At 38.0% G+C, this 16,807-nt stretch overlaps 1 long non-coding RNA gene across 1 annotated transcript in view; it reads left to right on the forward strand.

Moving 5' to 3' along the window:
• The first annotated feature begins 2,838 nt into the window (after positions 1-2,838).
• The window catches only part of LOC106733005 (uncharacterized), a 433,810-nt gene continuing 419,841 nt past the window's right edge, over positions 2,839-16,807 (forward strand). The window contains exon 1 of the long non-coding RNA XR_012903894.1: positions 2,839-3,351. This is a non-coding gene — a long non-coding RNA (uncharacterized LOC106733005). The remainder of the gene's footprint in view (positions 3,352-16,807) is intronic.

Raw genomic sequence — 16,807 nt, forward strand, 5'->3', positions numbered from 1 at the left:
TACTACTTTGAGTTAAAGGAGAAGTCTATTAGCGATGAGATAATAGTAAAATCATTGGCCTCTGGAGACCAAGGGAAATCATATTACATGCACTAAAGCATGACTATGGAAGACAACAAATGCTTTTTGTTGGACTGGGATATATGTAATTTAACAGATGAGGACATTACTATTGTTTTGACATTACAATTGTGTTTTTAATTAGCTCTGAAATCAGTCTAACAGAATTGTAGCATAATTCTGTGGTTTTCAATTCTTTAATTTGATTATACCGGTTGTTACACATTACAGGATTTCTCGCCTAACAAGCAGTTGGAAGCTGTTAAGCATGCTGAACTGTAGGAAGAAAATCATTAAAATATATAGAATATTAGAAATCAGAAGTATGCTGCACAAGAGAATTAGGTTGATGGGACCTAACTGCTGAAGGGCAGAGATTGTGCTATCGGAAATAAAAATATTGGAAACTGTATAAAGTGGAGCTGAAAATTCTGAGTAAAAGCAGAGAGCTCCAAGTTAGATTGGATAACAAAAATATATTCTAGGCACTTTATTTAATTTATCTTGAGGAATAAAAACAATTTCTACAATAAGTTCGCTGACTGAATAGGCACCATTAGGAAACAAACCGTATTTAATGAATGACTGCAGGTTCAAAGGGCTAAGGCAGATTGCCAGATGCTACATATTGCAAATGAGTTGCAAAACAAATGGGTCCAGTCCTAGCTCCAATTATTAATTTATTTCTTGACTTGTTTATATGACAGATACCATTAGCTTCATAAGAGATATTAGTACTCAAGAGATTTCTATTCTGTTAGATTGAGACTATAAATTTCTAAACATGTACCATAGAAAAGATGTGAACTTAAATGCTGAGTTCCACAATGGTGAATTTATATTTCAACTTAAATGGTAAAACCCACTGAGAACTAGCGTAGAAATAATTAATGTTAAATTACTATTATTTAATTTTAAAAATAATTAATACTAGCTTCAAAAATATGACATATATATGTATGTATTTATATATATTACTTTTTATCGAATTCAGTAAATGTAGCAGCAACAAAGTGATATATATTATATAAAAGAAAGATGACTCTGTCCAATAATTATTGTAATAATTTTTAAAGTCCCTATTCAACAAGGTACTTAAGCATGTATTTACCTTTTATACATGAGTATTCAATTGAAGTCAATTAGGTAATTTTCTTGCTTAAAGTTATGCACATGCTAAAGTATCTTGTAGTATCGGTACCTGAATATTTTTTATGACTTGTAAATACTTTCACTGAGAAACATAAATAGACTAGTAATTTAAGATAACAAGTTAAACACTAGAATATACTGAATATAATGAATTAAACATTAATGGCAGTGGGAAATATGCAATAGAATCAGGTGTGCAGATAAGACGTTGAAAGTGACTTTAAGATCAGATTCAACTATATATATTCAGAATATAGCCCTAAGAAGAAAATGTTGAGATCAAAACAATGGCACTTCCAATATGCCAGCTAATAACTGCTATTAGCTGGAGTAGAAGTAGAAAAACACCCAAACTGATAGCTTTAGTATAATAAAGCCCAGTCTTATCAAGTAGCATACTGGTGAAGATGCCAGACTTCTGGGATGCTGCATCACTAAACATCCTGAATGCTTCTTTTCAAATGCCTGTTTGTATTATACTTCCAACTATCCATATATGGCCTCAGAATAAAGGTATTATTACCACAGAGCATGCTAATCAAGTCCTATAGAAAGTAGGCTTGTGTCTGGAGTAAAAAAAAACCCAAAACCTTTTATTATAAAACCAAAGCAATAAAAGAACACATTGCTAATTCCTGAACTCCTGAAGGAGGAACAGACCATAAAAAACTAATAGAACAAACGTAGTGCCTAGAATTAAAATGAATAGATGATGTTCAGAACAAATAGCAGGATATTTTTTCAGAATACATAACCGACTCTGAAATCACTCCCACCGTTTTAGATTCCTCCTTTAAGCATCAAGCTTCAGCTGTTCTAAAAATAATGATTGTAATCAATCAGGCTGCGTACAAAGTTAAATCTAGGCAATCATATTCTGGTATGAATATGAAAGAATATTGATAGAAAGCAACCAATTTTTTTCTTTCATTAGTAATATGTTGCCAATGGTTTTCTTTATTTAATGACATGATCTGGGTTTTCACTGCTGTACAGTTGATACTCAGATTTATTCATCTCCATAATTAAATTTTCCTGCATTTTTTGGCTCTTACCAACTATCTATATGATACCAAATTGGAAATGCAACATCTTTAAATACAATAAGCTGCGATAAAACTGAGTCATTAAATGATCCTAAGCACTTTCTGAAAAAGTGTTCTCCTCTGCTGATTTCATTTTATTGAGTTATCATTAGAGACCATTTAGAATTGGTTTGTTATATTATAATCTAGTTTATATATTTATAAACTACTTTAGTTTATTATTAGAACATTTTATTCCATAATAAATATTATCAGGTTGAGGCCCTTGCTCAGTATGAACAACTTGGAAATGCCAGTAAATATCTTTGCTATTTCAAGGGTGAGTTATCTATCATCAGGTACAAGACATAATAGCTCAAAGTATTTATCTGCTTCAGCATATTAATCCATAGGTACACCACACATTAAATGAAAGAGACAGAAAAATCAGTGTTCTTGGTTGCACCTGGACTAAATGAAGATGAAGCCCAGCTTCAGGGGGAGTGGGAGATGGGTGGTAAGTAAAGGAAGGAAGTTTAGGTAAGTGAGTCTTCAAAATATGCTGTAATTTCTCTGTGTGCTACTGAGTGGGGACAAAAAGCAGGGAAGACATATAGTAAGCCTCTTGGAAATGATCTAAAGGATAGCAATGGTGAGAAGAAGTCTACGAAAGCCTCAAGGAGTGAGAGGGAGTAGACTTTGGTAGCTTATCACAGATTTCCTTCACTGAAAGCCAGAATTGAGAGAGGGTCTGAGTTCCTCCACTGATCCATTGGAAAAGCTAGTGTGAAAACACCCTGATATAAGAAGGAGAAGGATTACTGAGTTTAGAAGCAGGCCTCTGAGAGGTGGCTCTGCACACAAGTGGTAGGGTAACCCTGCAGAGCCAAGTGTTGGAAAATCTGGGTAGGGGTGAGGAATTATATTTACTGCAGTTGAATTTATTAGATTTTTTTCTGCACCTGGAAAGGGTGGGGCTAAATGTTGAGTTGCCAGAGGGCTCAGTTGTGAAAAGAAAAATATCAGGTTGGGGATGGAGCAGCTTTCAGCAGTGAGGAAGAAAACAAGGAGCACCTGCTTTGCCACATCCACTTGAGAGAAGGACAGCTCAGCAGTGAGTCAGCTCTTCCATGTTTCAATTTTAAAATGTTTCTGTTGGTTTCCTATGTTGATTTTATTTGTGTGTGTGTATAAATGTGTGATTAGTTAATAGTCCTAGCACTTGTTATAATTCTAGTATCATGCCTTCCTACTATTTTGGTGATGTGCAAATCCATTAGCTATCAAAGTGTTTTCCATTTATAATCTCATGATCATAGAAATTTAGAGCCTTTAACACAGCTTCTTAGCTCCTTCTCAATGGTCATAGCTCTCAGTTTGCTCATATCTTAAAATATCACTAAAGATATGTTTTACTAAACTTCTAACTGTTCTTAAGTGCTTGGTAGTTTCTTAATAAGTTCTTAGCGTACTCTGGGTTTGTTTCATTCTTCTAAAAAATTCCTAATCTCAAACTTCCATGATTGGTTTTAGATGTTCAGGAAGGGCTTCTATATGACTAGGATCATGGTGTGAGGGCTTTTCTCACACCAGTGAGCTTAGGCTGATTGATTTTTTTTTTTTTTTTTTTTTTTTTTTTTTTTTGCTGTGCTTCAGGTAGGCATTTTGCCAATTTTAGTTGGAAAAATTTCCCTTTAACTTTGCTGTCATATGTGGTTTGAATTCGTATCAATATCAGCTGAAGTCTTGTGGCAGGTCCATCCCATTGTTGAAATGACAACACAGCAAACAGAGAAATGAAATTTAAAAATTCATGAGGCATTAATATTCTGCACTGAATTGTAGCAACATTGCATATGCTAGATAGTATATTAAGACTGCATTATTTAGTATTTGTATTCTCTATCTCTTTTCATGAAATGTTAATTAAAAATATACTCCACTGAGGAAACATGAGACTCCTCTACAATTTTAACAATTAATTAACTTCTGTATGTCCTCAGGTAAGTCCAAGTCCTTTGCCTTGCTGATATGCCTGAGCAGTGCTCGGTAGATGCATATCACTTTTGGTATGCAGTGGCCTCCTCACAGAAGAAGCTGCTCATTTTTGTTTGTTTTTTTATGCCCTCGCTCCCCATTGCCAAAGCAACTTTTCTGGCAATATCACATTAATGATATTTGTAAAAATCAAGGTGGACAGAATCTTCAGTTGGTAGAATCCAAGAGTTACAACATAAAAATTACTCCTATTCAGAGCAATACACTCATGCATTTGGATTGGGTTGGTGAGGGTGTGGTTGGTTGTATTTTCTACCCCTGATTTGCACATGTCCAGTTTTATCATTGAATTAATATTGATTTAGTTTGTACATCAGGTAAAGAGAATATTGTGCACTAACAAACCAAAAATATCTCTGTGCTACAGTGAGAGCAAGCAAAGCATTCCATAAAAAATGACTCTCACAGGAGACATTAAGTGTAAAGTGAAAATTAGTTTATATTTCTTTGGAATCTGTCTTGCTCTGTACTGCTCCATTGTGAGGCTTGGGTTTTGTTTTTTTTCTCTCTTGGGAGGTCATAACACTTCCAGTTATGTACACATGTACTCATAAAATCTTCAAATTGGATGCCAAACCAGACAATTTATATTAAACCCACTTTCTTTGTGGAGTTACTTCCAGGTATCAAACTGAAGATGAAAATTCTTTGCAATACTTTGCAAAACTCCCCAGTTCTTCAGCACTTAAAAAACCCATTCACTTAACTAGCTCTTGTTACTTGCTATATTTCTGGGATAAAATTTACCATTAGTAGTGCACTTGAGAAAACAGGATATCGGGGCTTCTTTTGGACTATTCGGTAAGTAACATGTGGTCAGAAGGAAAAATGACTTAAGCAGATGTTTGTGTGCCTTCATGTAATTGAAGCAGTCTTAGAGACATTTGTCTTTCAATTCCTCCTCCCTATCTTTAAAGGCTTAAATTAGATGCATGGTAGCCACCTCTGGGTCTGGCATGTCCTGTGCAACCAGCACAAATACTTCCTCTGCAAAGGGTCCTCAAAGTAATGCAGGTGAGGATCACTGACTTATGGAGAGAGGAAGAATATGCAGTTTGCTGCATGGTTACCTATAAAGTATGGTGCAAGAAGCTTGATTGATGTGAGCCTTTACCACCAGAGTTTTGGAAACATGCAAGTAGAAATCCCCAGATAGTTACCAGCTAAGATCCAAATGATGTAGCTTCTCTAATGGAAGGAAATTGTGCATTACAACCATCAAAACTATGAAGAAATTGACAATGTCATGTAATGTGGGTACTCAAATAAGGGGGCAACCAGGGAAATTAATGTAACAGTAATGCCACTAATCGAGGTTCTAAAGAGTATATAATTGATGGCTTCACTACTTCTGTAGAAACTTCCAAGTTAAATATTTCAGAGAGGGAAATCAAGTATTCACTAAATGTTGACAGGATGTAAAATGTGTAGGGAGTAAGCATGTGGAAGGAAGAACTATTAGAGTTGTAACCCATTAATGTTTCTCCAACTATGAGGATTATACCATGCCTCTGAATATCTGGCTAGCAAGCCAGATTCATATATGGGTTTTGCCAATAGATGGATGCATCTACAGGTACTGGACTACAAGTGCTTTTACTTGGTAGTGATCAGGATTTCTCTTTCTGAAAGAACCTATTTACTGTGCCACTGATTGTCATGCTTTGCCTTAATTTAATTTTTATCTCTTGCACAGAAACTTAAGATGAACTGTCACAAACTGACTGTGGCCCTTCATCACGTTAGTTCATCAACAGTTACAGTAGATGAAAAATAAAACTAAACACCTGTGTCATTTAGCACTAGGATTTTCTGTGAAACCCTAAGCTAGTGAAATGAATTATCTGAACACTGAGGAATTACAATGTTAGCAAAGGTGTGAAAAATACAAAAAAGCAAAATAATTCAAAGCTGTATGCTTTGTTTTAACAAAATTGATGAAAGGGGTCCACTTATGAACACAGCTGGCTTCACAATGATAAGTGGACATACTGATTTTCCTGTGTTTTCAATCTGTAAACAATGATTTCACACAAAAAAATTGCCCAAAACATCTTTGAGTGAGGAAGGGGTGAGAGTGGGGCAAATCTGTGCAAAACAAAATGGTAAATGTTCACATAGGAAACAGACATGGACAAATTCAAATTTTCAAAATTCTAAGCTTGTTAGAATCTTCAGGATTACTTAGACTTGCACCACTCCGTCTAGTAGCATGGGGCCCTGATTAATCAAAACCCTGGGGATGTGTATAATCCCTTTGACTACATTGAGAACCTAACTCTAAGCACATATGCCCTTACTCTTCCTCAATGGGATTAGACTCAACGTACATGCTTAAAGCTGAGCATGTGTTTCTGCTTTGCTGAATTGGGGCTATGCTTTGCTGAATTGGGGCTATGAAATAATAAGTAATCGGTTTTCAATGCCTGTGTTTAAATTGGGTGGGCATCCGTCCCCATATTAATAACAAGACGTTCTATCTTGGCATATTTTAAAATTCTAATATTTAAAAAAATACAGTGACTATTCTGGAGGGTTTATCTTTATCACTAAAATGTCCCATTTGCTATTACTAAAACCCTACCAAATTCATAGTCCATTATAGCCAATAAGATCTAAAATGTTGCAAATTTCACATGTTAAGCCATTTAAATATGGAATTTCACAGTGTAACCATGGTCTCCTGATCCAAAAGGAGATGGAGGTGGTATCACAAACCTGTTGTGAGGTGTCAACTGCATGACCCCCTTCTGTGCTACCATCAGAGCTGGACTCTGAAGGCAGCAGCCATAGAGCTTCCTGCAGCCACAGAAAGTTTCAAGAGATAGAGGTAGGTCTGATTTCTCCCTGTGATGCTGGGGGGTTCCCAGCCCTAGCTGCTTCTAGCTGCTAGTTCTGGCTGGCTTGGGAGGGGCAATGCTTGTTCTTTCTGCATAGCTTCAGAAAAGCCTGCACCTTCTGCACTGTGTTATCTTTTTGCCCCCATTCCTCTGTGGCTGCAGGGGGAAGAGTCACTTCACAGGCATGCTTACCTTACAGATGTAATTATTAGATTATTTCAATAAGATAAGAGGTCATGTGAACCTCCAACAGGATTTACTGACACTTTAGCAACTAATGCTCAGGGTTCAACTTCATAATTTGTAGATGTGGGCATCTGAGACAGTTTTGTTGGGTCATTTGTTAGTCTCAAACTTATGAACCACAACCTGAAGTTAACAAAAATAAGTGTGTATGGGGGTGGGGGCGGGGGGAGTTCTGGCTTTAAATGTTATTAATTGAATCAGCATGGAACATCCATCCTCCATGTGTTCATTTCCTGTCTGTGCTGAAAATCTGCCCATGATTAGACACTACTCTCTGCATTCACAAAGTGTATTGGAATTGTCAGACAGCACCAAGCTAGACTTGCAAGGTGGGAGTATTTTGCCTTCCACTGAGTTCCAAAACTACAGCACAGGCAAAAAACATCCCACTTTTCACTGTATTTTTGTAAGCAGGTATCTCCAGCCTACAGTTCTCATGAAAGCAGAAATTGCATTAAGTGAACTTAAATCCACCATCAGCAGATGCATTTGTGCAGGGTCAAAAATAAACACTGCTTTTAGAATTTTTGCCTCAGTGTGTGCCTCACACTTGAAAAAGGGATGTAAATTAAACACTTCGAAATTGCAAATGAAGCTAAGATTTAAATTTCCCATGCTTCATTAGCATAATGGCAGCTGCGGTTTTTTCAACATGTCTTTTTTGATAGAAAAACGGCAGTTTATATAGGGACCAAAAATAAACCCTTTTGTCGAAAGATCCTGTAATCCTCATTTTTTGAGGAGTGCAGGGTCTTCAAAAAAGGGTTTTATTTTCGAAAGATCCCCGTCTAAATTGCTGTTTTTCTATAGAAAAGCCCTGTGTTTGGAAACAAAACCATGGCTGCCATTATGCAAATGCAGCACGGGAAATTTAAATCGCAGCTTCATTTGTAATTTCAAAGTGTCTAATTTACATCCCTTTTTTGAGACAGGAAAGTAATCTAGACACAGCCTCAGGTTGCTGTAACTCTTGAGCCATTTTTGCAGCATGGCTTGACCCTTCCCATTGCAGTAGTATTGTCTGAGCCATTTTTTGCAGCATGGCTTGACCCTTCCCATTGCAGTAGTATTGTCTGAGCATCTTTGCCATACAAGAAAACACTTGCTGAGCCCTGCTATCTAACTCAGCATTGTTAGTAATTTTTTTTTTCATTCAACTATGCTTCAGCCCAAGATATCTATTACTTGGTTGTATGCGTGGTGGATCGTGACATTTCGAGATTCAAACCAAATGATTAAGTCCATGAGTTGTGGCATTTCTGGCAACAAATTTGAACTTCTTCCTTCAGGTAAGCATTGTTTGGAAGGCTTGGCAATTCTTTTAAAATCCATATCTTTGTTGTTATCCTCCTCCAATTTCAGTCATTTTTGCCTTGTGCTGCCTGATTCAAGGCTTGTGGCTAGGGCAATGTTTAAAAATCTATTTAATGTAGCTGATCAGTTATCAACTTTACCAAGTTCACTGACACGAGAAATTTATAAGTGCATTACATGTAATATGGCCAGCCTTTGGCATTAGGACTTGGAGAACCAATTTGAAAGATTTTATCATGCAAGTTGCCTTGTTATGAAAGCAGATGATATGTCAGAGTTCGCACTGTCTTTTGAAATGGTTTTAATTACCCCTTTGCAAATCTGTGTGTAAGTTAACTGTATCCAAATAAATTCAGTCTGCAAGCACTGTTAGCTTTCCTGACACTTTGACTTTGTCAGAAATAAAAATCAAACAGAACTTCCAGTACATAGTTGTCTTGCTCATCTGTGGACGCATCCAAAATACTCACATGAGTTAATTTGAGTCTTTCTCTAAAATGTGTAGCAAAACCTTTGGAAGGTGGTCCTGTAAGCTTATTTGTGCTTGGTAAGCAACTGGCATTTTATATATTCCATTGAATGAACTTAGCTTTGTGTGATCATGTTTTCCACCAGCATAGAAGCACTTGGAAATACATCTATGAGATCCATTGTAGCTAAATGACAGATCTTAGAGCTCGGTCTTAAAAAAAAAATTATCTCGTTTCCCAGCCATGCACTATGTGGTGGGTTTCTGAGTCTAAGTAGTGATGAATTGTTGCCTAACATGTGTGATCCAATGAAATGTAACTTGACAAACTATTTTGTATGCCATTAACAGGTAGAATTTGGCTTCCAAGTGATTTCACACAATCTGCTGCACTAATCATTGAGGCTTTTTATTTACTTTGCACACATTTTACAGTAATTCTCTGGTAGGAATGTGCAGTCAATTGACTACATTACCAAGCTTGCAGATGTGTGGTGGTGAGGAAACTATCCTAGGGCCCAGCAATTTAAAAGTCCCAGGACTCTGGTTGCTACTCCAGCAACAGTTGGAGCCAGGCCCTTTAAATCTCAACTGGAGCATTACATGGCATGCTCCAGGCAGCTCTGAGGGCTTGCTGTGGGTGGCTGCCTGCATGCTCTGGACAGCACTGAGGGCTTGCTGTCCCCAGTCCCACCCCTTTTCTCCCCCCCCCCCACCCAGGCTTCCCTCCTTATGGGAGGCCAGATCCACTTGCCCAAGGGCACAGCAATTCTGTTGGCCCCCCTGTAACACTATGAAACCACTCCAATATCCATATCTATCAGTGATTTAAGCCTTGAGTGTGATTTGCTGCTGTCCAGTGTCTATCAAAAATTCTCTGAAACCCCTCCCTGTTCTATTATTGAAATAAACTAATTTCACCTGGAAAGGGAGGAATTCCCTGTACAATGTCCCCTGCAAAGGCAGCTGCACAGGTACAGAGATAGGAAGCAAGTTGGGAGAAGAAGGTGCAGAGGTATCTACAGCCAGAGGAGAGAAATCCTGTAGGGAAATAAGTTTTTTTTTTTTTTTTTTTTTTTTGTCATGCTGCAGCCCTTCCCAGATGACTGGGATTCCCCACCAAGGGGCTACTAGCCAAACAACACAGAGAACATATGATCCAATTACCTCCTCCAGCTGCAGAAACCAGAGAGCATTCTGCAGCAGGGAGAGGTGCTCAGAGGCGGATCTGCTCTCCCAACCCAGAGCAGTGTGCATGAGTCATAAGTCCTGTCCCTTTCCTTCCCAGTGTGAGGTCTCCTAGGAACTAGAAGACATCAGATTTATTTTTTGCAGCGAGGGCCTATTTCTTGGTCCATGAGGCATTTTTTTTTCACAGCCATGAAATTGGTTGGGACCTAGGTAGAAGTATGAGTACTTGTGATTTCCTCCCCGCTGAATCTGACTTTATACATTGTTTCCTTTATTCCCCACATTCTCCCAGTGCTTAACACAAAAGATGTCTGAGGACTGCAGCTCATGAAGATAAAATGTGGCAAAATTACTCTTTGGGGAAACAGATGAAATACATTTAGAATTCAAAACTCATTTTAACAGGAAGCAAAGGCAAAGCTTAGTACTTCTCCCACACAAGGAGCTGAGAAGAATAGAGTTCCAGACAGTATTGTTGCTGAGTGCTCTTCATGCCAAAATAAATGGTGAACAAAACATAGGAGTAACTGCAGAAATCCAATCTTGGGGTCAGACAGCCACACAAATCAAGAGAGTCTCAGCACTTTACCTGTGGCTCCTGATCCCCATATTTATAAATTTCAGAAATGGAGACAGAAAATCTTAACAATGAAGTTCTTGAAGAGAGATACTCATTCAAAAATTACATTGAGGCTACAGCTGGCTGAAACATCAAATCTTATTCCTAACAAATAGCACCATACAATTGAGAGCTCAGCAAGGAATGGGTCCAAACAAAATAAACTTAATTTAAACTTTATCAATTTCTTGCCTTCTCCTCTCAATTTTATATTTATGCTTTTTATTATAGGTCCCGTCGAATGCTCTTTGAACATCTCAGTCAAATCAGCAGTAGCCTCTGTTCACAACACCTAAAAAAATCAGAGCATTTTTATTTAGGAAGCTAACTATGTGCTATAGGACCTTACTTTGGGCATTCTAGTTAAGACACTAGCCTGTGATACAATCAGCTAGAGATTCTGTCAGTGTTCCAGTGAATCATCTCTTTATCACTTAAAATTCATTGAGTTAAAAATAAGAAAGGATACTTGGGCCTTCCTGGTTATCCAAGAGTGTCAAAGTTCTCATTTGGGGTGTTACATGATATAATATTATCCGGTGTAATATTGAACCAGGATATTAGAGACAAGGTGGCCGAGGTGTAATCTTTTTACTGGTGTAACTTCAGTTCCTTAAAGACAGTTCCTTCAAACCACACAAAGATCTGCAGGCAGTTAATGATTCAGTGCTTCTGCAAGAGTAAATGTAGATGTTTCTAGACTCTTAGTACCAACATAGTACCAAAGTATGCTCCTCACAAGCTGAAGTTTAATATAGGGATGTGAACAAGTATCTGATTAACTGAGAAGCCTAGGTTTATCAGTTAATCTCACATTTTCCCCCTCCACTCTCGTTGCCTCTGATTCAGAGGTAGGAAGAGGAGGAAGCAGGAGCCGATGCTCCTGCTCCCTCACACCTCCATGATTCTGGGCCTACCACAGGCTGAGGCAGCAGCCCCTGTTCATGGAGTGGGGGTCCAAACACTTCAACTTATGCATTTTTTTGGCCACGATGTGAAAATTGAGGTGGTTTTGTATTTTTAATTAGATTTGACTTAAGCATCCATCCCAGGTTCTGGATGCTTTCATAATGTTTTGTGATGTATATATTTAAATCTGACAACCTTGGTGGAAAGTTGTAATGTAACATTTATTTTTAGATTTCAGAATAACACAGAAGACCCTAAAATAGAGTCAAAGCAGTCTGCTCCCTACAAGAGTCACAACTCATTCTGGGATGTCTGCTGACTGTTTGCTCTTGCACTTTCCTAAGTGTCCTCTGTGTTCTGCTTGGAGCCTAATCTCCTGAGAATTAAGTAATCACTTTACAATTTTAATGCAGTTTTCATAAACCAAAGCCTTTTTATAACACATTCTGTAGTACCAGCCTAAGGGATTGCATAATAAAACCAAATTGTTCAATAACAGACCTTATCAACATTTTTCTGATTTCCATGCTGATGCATTGCTCTGGAATCCCATAAATTTTTTCAAAGAACTATGTTTGACCAAGGCAGACTATGGCTGGTATTTCTAGAGACAAATGGTGACTATCAGTGGATTTTTTTTTTAATGAAGATGAATTAAGGAAATGCTTATTAGATTCTGCAGGATGTTTACTGTTTTTACTATTCTTTTTCATCTTCTTGAAGCAATCCTTCCTAACCACTGCTATCTAGCCACTGATAGCAGGCATCAGTTATTCCTAGAGGAAGGGCAAGGAGGTTCACCTTACATAAAGGACAATGTGGTAAAAGCATATAGGTACTTAAATAAGAGACTGGAGTCACTGGGGGAGCAAAAAGAGGTTCAGTGCAATATTATGATGGAATAGCAGATACAAGAGGCAGAGCACAGTTCTAATAAGATGAAGGTAATGAACTTGTTTCAAGTAGTGAAGAGACTGCTAGGTAGATGGCAAATGTGTTGTAGTCCGTGTAACAGTCAAAAAAAATGTATGGAAAAGTAAAAATAATTTACAGCTAGGAGGCTGACGTATAGAATAGGAAAATAAAGTTGAAGTCCAAATGAGGTTCTCTCCCTTGTTTTAAAAGGAGAACTTTCTTGGATATAAATTGCCAATAAAAATGTTTTAAATGACACTGCAAACTTTTAGGATGCATTTTTGTAAGATGCAGCCACTTGGTGGCACCTCTAGAACTGTCATGGATAGAAAACAGGATTTTCCAATTGTTTATTTCTAGTCTTTCTCATTCCAGAAAGACTTCAACCATGATAAATGAAGCACAATTGTAAAGGCAATCCTGATTTAACTGAAAGAACTCCCATTGTGCAGCTCTATCAGTTACATAGTCACTTGTATTTTCCCTGCTCAGACACTACAGCATTATTAAAAAACCAGAAAGCAAGACCAATTTATAGCACACTTAATATATTGAAGATGAGTCTAAACATGTGATGGCATTCAAGTAATCCAATTTTTATGTACATCCCTTCCTTTTATGTGACTGATAATTCATATTAGATTTAATTATTAGATTTAAATACCTAGGGGGACTCCTTAGGTTAGGCTTTGTCTACCTCACTTGATTTGATAATATGCTGTAAATTAGCTCTTCAGTATAAAGGATCCTTGTTTTCATTTTTGCTCGTACATTTGAAAGGTCACCAGCCTCCTTTGTAAACACTGGGAGTTATGAGCTATGAGTAAGAGGACAGTCAGACAAAGAATGACAGGTTGGCAAATACATTTCCCCCCCCCCCCCCCCCCCACACACACACACACACTGCCTTTCCTGTGTTAAAAGTTGCGAGAGAGGGCATTTTTGTGAGGGGAATCTCCATGCAGATTTTCTCACTGAGATTCCCCCATATCACTGTACAAGACATGGGTGTGCTTACCAGAGAGAAGCCTCCCCCAGTGCTGACCCACAAGGAGCCAGAGACAGCTGCAGAGGTTCTGCCCCAACTGGCTCTGGTGGTGCTCCACTCCCAGGCAGTGTGACTCCACTGAAGCCCCAGCTGTATTTACTTGGGAGTTTTGTGCACATAAAATGGGACAATGTTTGTTCTACCCCTCTACCTCTCTACTGCCTACCATGACAATTTGTGTGGCTCTCAGAGAAGGCAATTGGATGTGTAGAGTAAAACCTAGTTTGACAATAACATACACTTCATCTACTTAGTGTTCTCTATGCTTAGGGTGGGAGGTGGATAGGTATTGTTATCCACATTTTTAAGATGGAGAACTGGAAGCAGAGTAGTTGTAAGAATTTATTCAGACATAGAGAGTCAGTGTCTCAAGTTGCAGTGAGCGATGTCTAGATTGGATATTAGGAAACACAATTTTACTAGTAGGGTGGTGAACCACTGGAATGGGTTACCTAGGGAAGTGGTGGAATTTCCATCCCTAGAAGTTTTTGAGCTTGACAAAGCCCGGGCTGGGATGGTTTAGTTGGGATTGGCACTGCTTTGGGCAAGGGTTTGGACTCTATGACCTCCTGAGATCTCTTCCAACACTATGATTCTGGTGTCAAAGTCTGTAATAAAGGCCAAGACTTTGACTCTGAGGTTAGTGCTCATTCTACTCCACCATGATGCTCTGTTAGCGGATAACTAAGTATTCGCTGTGTCTGAAGTGTTGTTTCAAATACTAGTACAATGCTAAATTGTAAATGAATTGTTTAAAATTGTCCAACTGAAATCATAAATCTAATGGATTTTCATCAAAGCAAAATGTGACATTGCGATTTGGCCATGAAGTATGTAATATCTCTCTCTCTCTCTCTCTCTCTCTTTTTTTTTTCTTTTTTAAACAGTCTTGTAGATATATCTCAACAGAGCAAAGATATGGAGCAATGTCAGACATGTAATAGGCAATATCATTTTCTAAAGTCCTTTAGAATAAAATGTGTTGAAAATCCACTCTTTGGTTTGGAAATCGCCTGAGGAAGATGCTGCAGATCCTTAGTTTGGAATGAAGCCTCTGACCTAGAAATACATAGTAATTAAGGAAGTCTGGTACAGGGAGTATAGAAACTTGTAACTAACTACTCTAATGAAAAGTTTGTAAGAAATGCAATTATCCATTAAGAGAAACTTTTTCCACATTCAGACCAACTTTATTTTTCTGAAGGCGTTGGAGAGGGGGAAAAACCCCCCAAAGTGATTGACACTTCATATTTATACCAAAACACTCTTTGCTGTCACAACTCATCCGTCTTAATATATTCATACTCTAGTCTTTAAACTTAGACTATTTTAACACAATAGTAACCCTCATTATCAAAAGCCTGAATGCCTCTTAGACTTTTTCCACACAATCTTACTGGAAAGAAGCAATGATGTTTAACAAGTTCCCTGGAATGAAAAAAACATAATAATAGATAAGCAGCCACACACAACAATGATGTTATGTCATGGGAGTCTGACACAAATCATTAGCACTTCGTTTCGCAAGGGTGCGTGTTTGGTTTCTTTTTAATATATATAAAATTCAAACAGCCACAAGTAAAAATAAGGCCTTCCTTCACAGTTCTGGAAATAAGTAGCGCTAGAACTCTTCACAAGTTCAACTCCTGCTTAACAGTTTACATTCATTTCCGTTTTAGATGTTAAGAATGTCACATAGAAAGTTTTCAATAATGAAGTTTGGTGGATTGAGTGAGTGGGAATTGGATGACATGTTCCATTCTGCCATTTACCTACTGTTCAGTGTCATCACCTCTATACTTCTGCTTCCCCCTCCTATCCTCTGTCTTACCTATTTAAGCTGTAAGATGTTTGGAACAAGGACTGTCTTTGTCTATGTATATATACCACACCAACCAAGCTGATTAGTATCTCTTGTTGGACAATCACCACCATGTAATTTAAAACTTCTACTGTGTACTTTTTTTTTTTAACAGGAAGGCAAATGTTTTTTCCACTGTTCATATATTTTTTTTTCAATTTTTATTTCCTCCCCTTTTCTAAAGTGCTCATGGCTGTTTATAAATGTTTACACTTAACCAGTATAACTGACTAGCTATAATAATCAGCCTATACATTGACATGTTATTTAGGTGGGATTAAACAAAGTGCTTGCAAAAGATTTTACACATACTAAATTCATTGAATTAAGAACAATTAGATTTTGCTTCAGAAAAATCACGTGAGAAGAGTTGCTGTTGCTGCTAAGTATTTTTCTGAAATAGCTAATATGTTCAGTGAATTTCTGCTCTTCCTCAGTCTTTATTGTGGATTTTTCTTTATCCAGTTGCTTCCTAATTCACCATACTCTTTAGGAAGCCTAGTCTGAACTACCTAGACCGTGCCGCGTGTAGGCGCGCGGCACAGAGTCCGCACTAGCGGACATTTAAAAATGGCGCGCCCGGCAATATGCAAATGAAGCCCGGGAAATTCAAATCCCTGGCTTCATTTGCAACTCCGGTTGCCTACATTATCACCCTAGTTTGAACTAGGGTGGTAGTGTAGACATACCCGCAGTCTCGTAGAGATGCTATTTCTCTGCATGTATTCATACCATAATAACAATATTGATAGCTGCCATCAAGCCATTGGTGTGGTTCTATTGAACTTAATGTCATACGTTGATTTTTCACCAGGACCGTGTCCAGATTCAGGGGTTTTTTCGGGAAAAGTAGCCTTTTCCCGAAAAAACTTCCCCTGCGTCCAGACTCAAGCCGCGTTCTTTCGAAATTATTTCGAAAGAACGCGGCTTTTCTTTCGATGGCGGTAAACCTCAATTTACGAGGAAGAACGCCTTCTTTCGAAAGAAGGCATTCTTCAATGTAAATAGGCTGTCTTCGAAAGAGAGCATCCAGACTCGCTGGGTGCTCTCTTTCGAAAAAGCGGATTTCTCTTTCGAAAGAAGCCTGCAGTCTAGACATA

This window comes from Pelodiscus sinensis, chromosome 5 (assembly GCF_049634645.1).
Source record: "Pelodiscus sinensis isolate JC-2024 chromosome 5, ASM4963464v1, whole genome shotgun sequence".
NCBI lineage: Eukaryota > Metazoa > Chordata > Testudines > Trionychidae > Pelodiscus > Pelodiscus sinensis.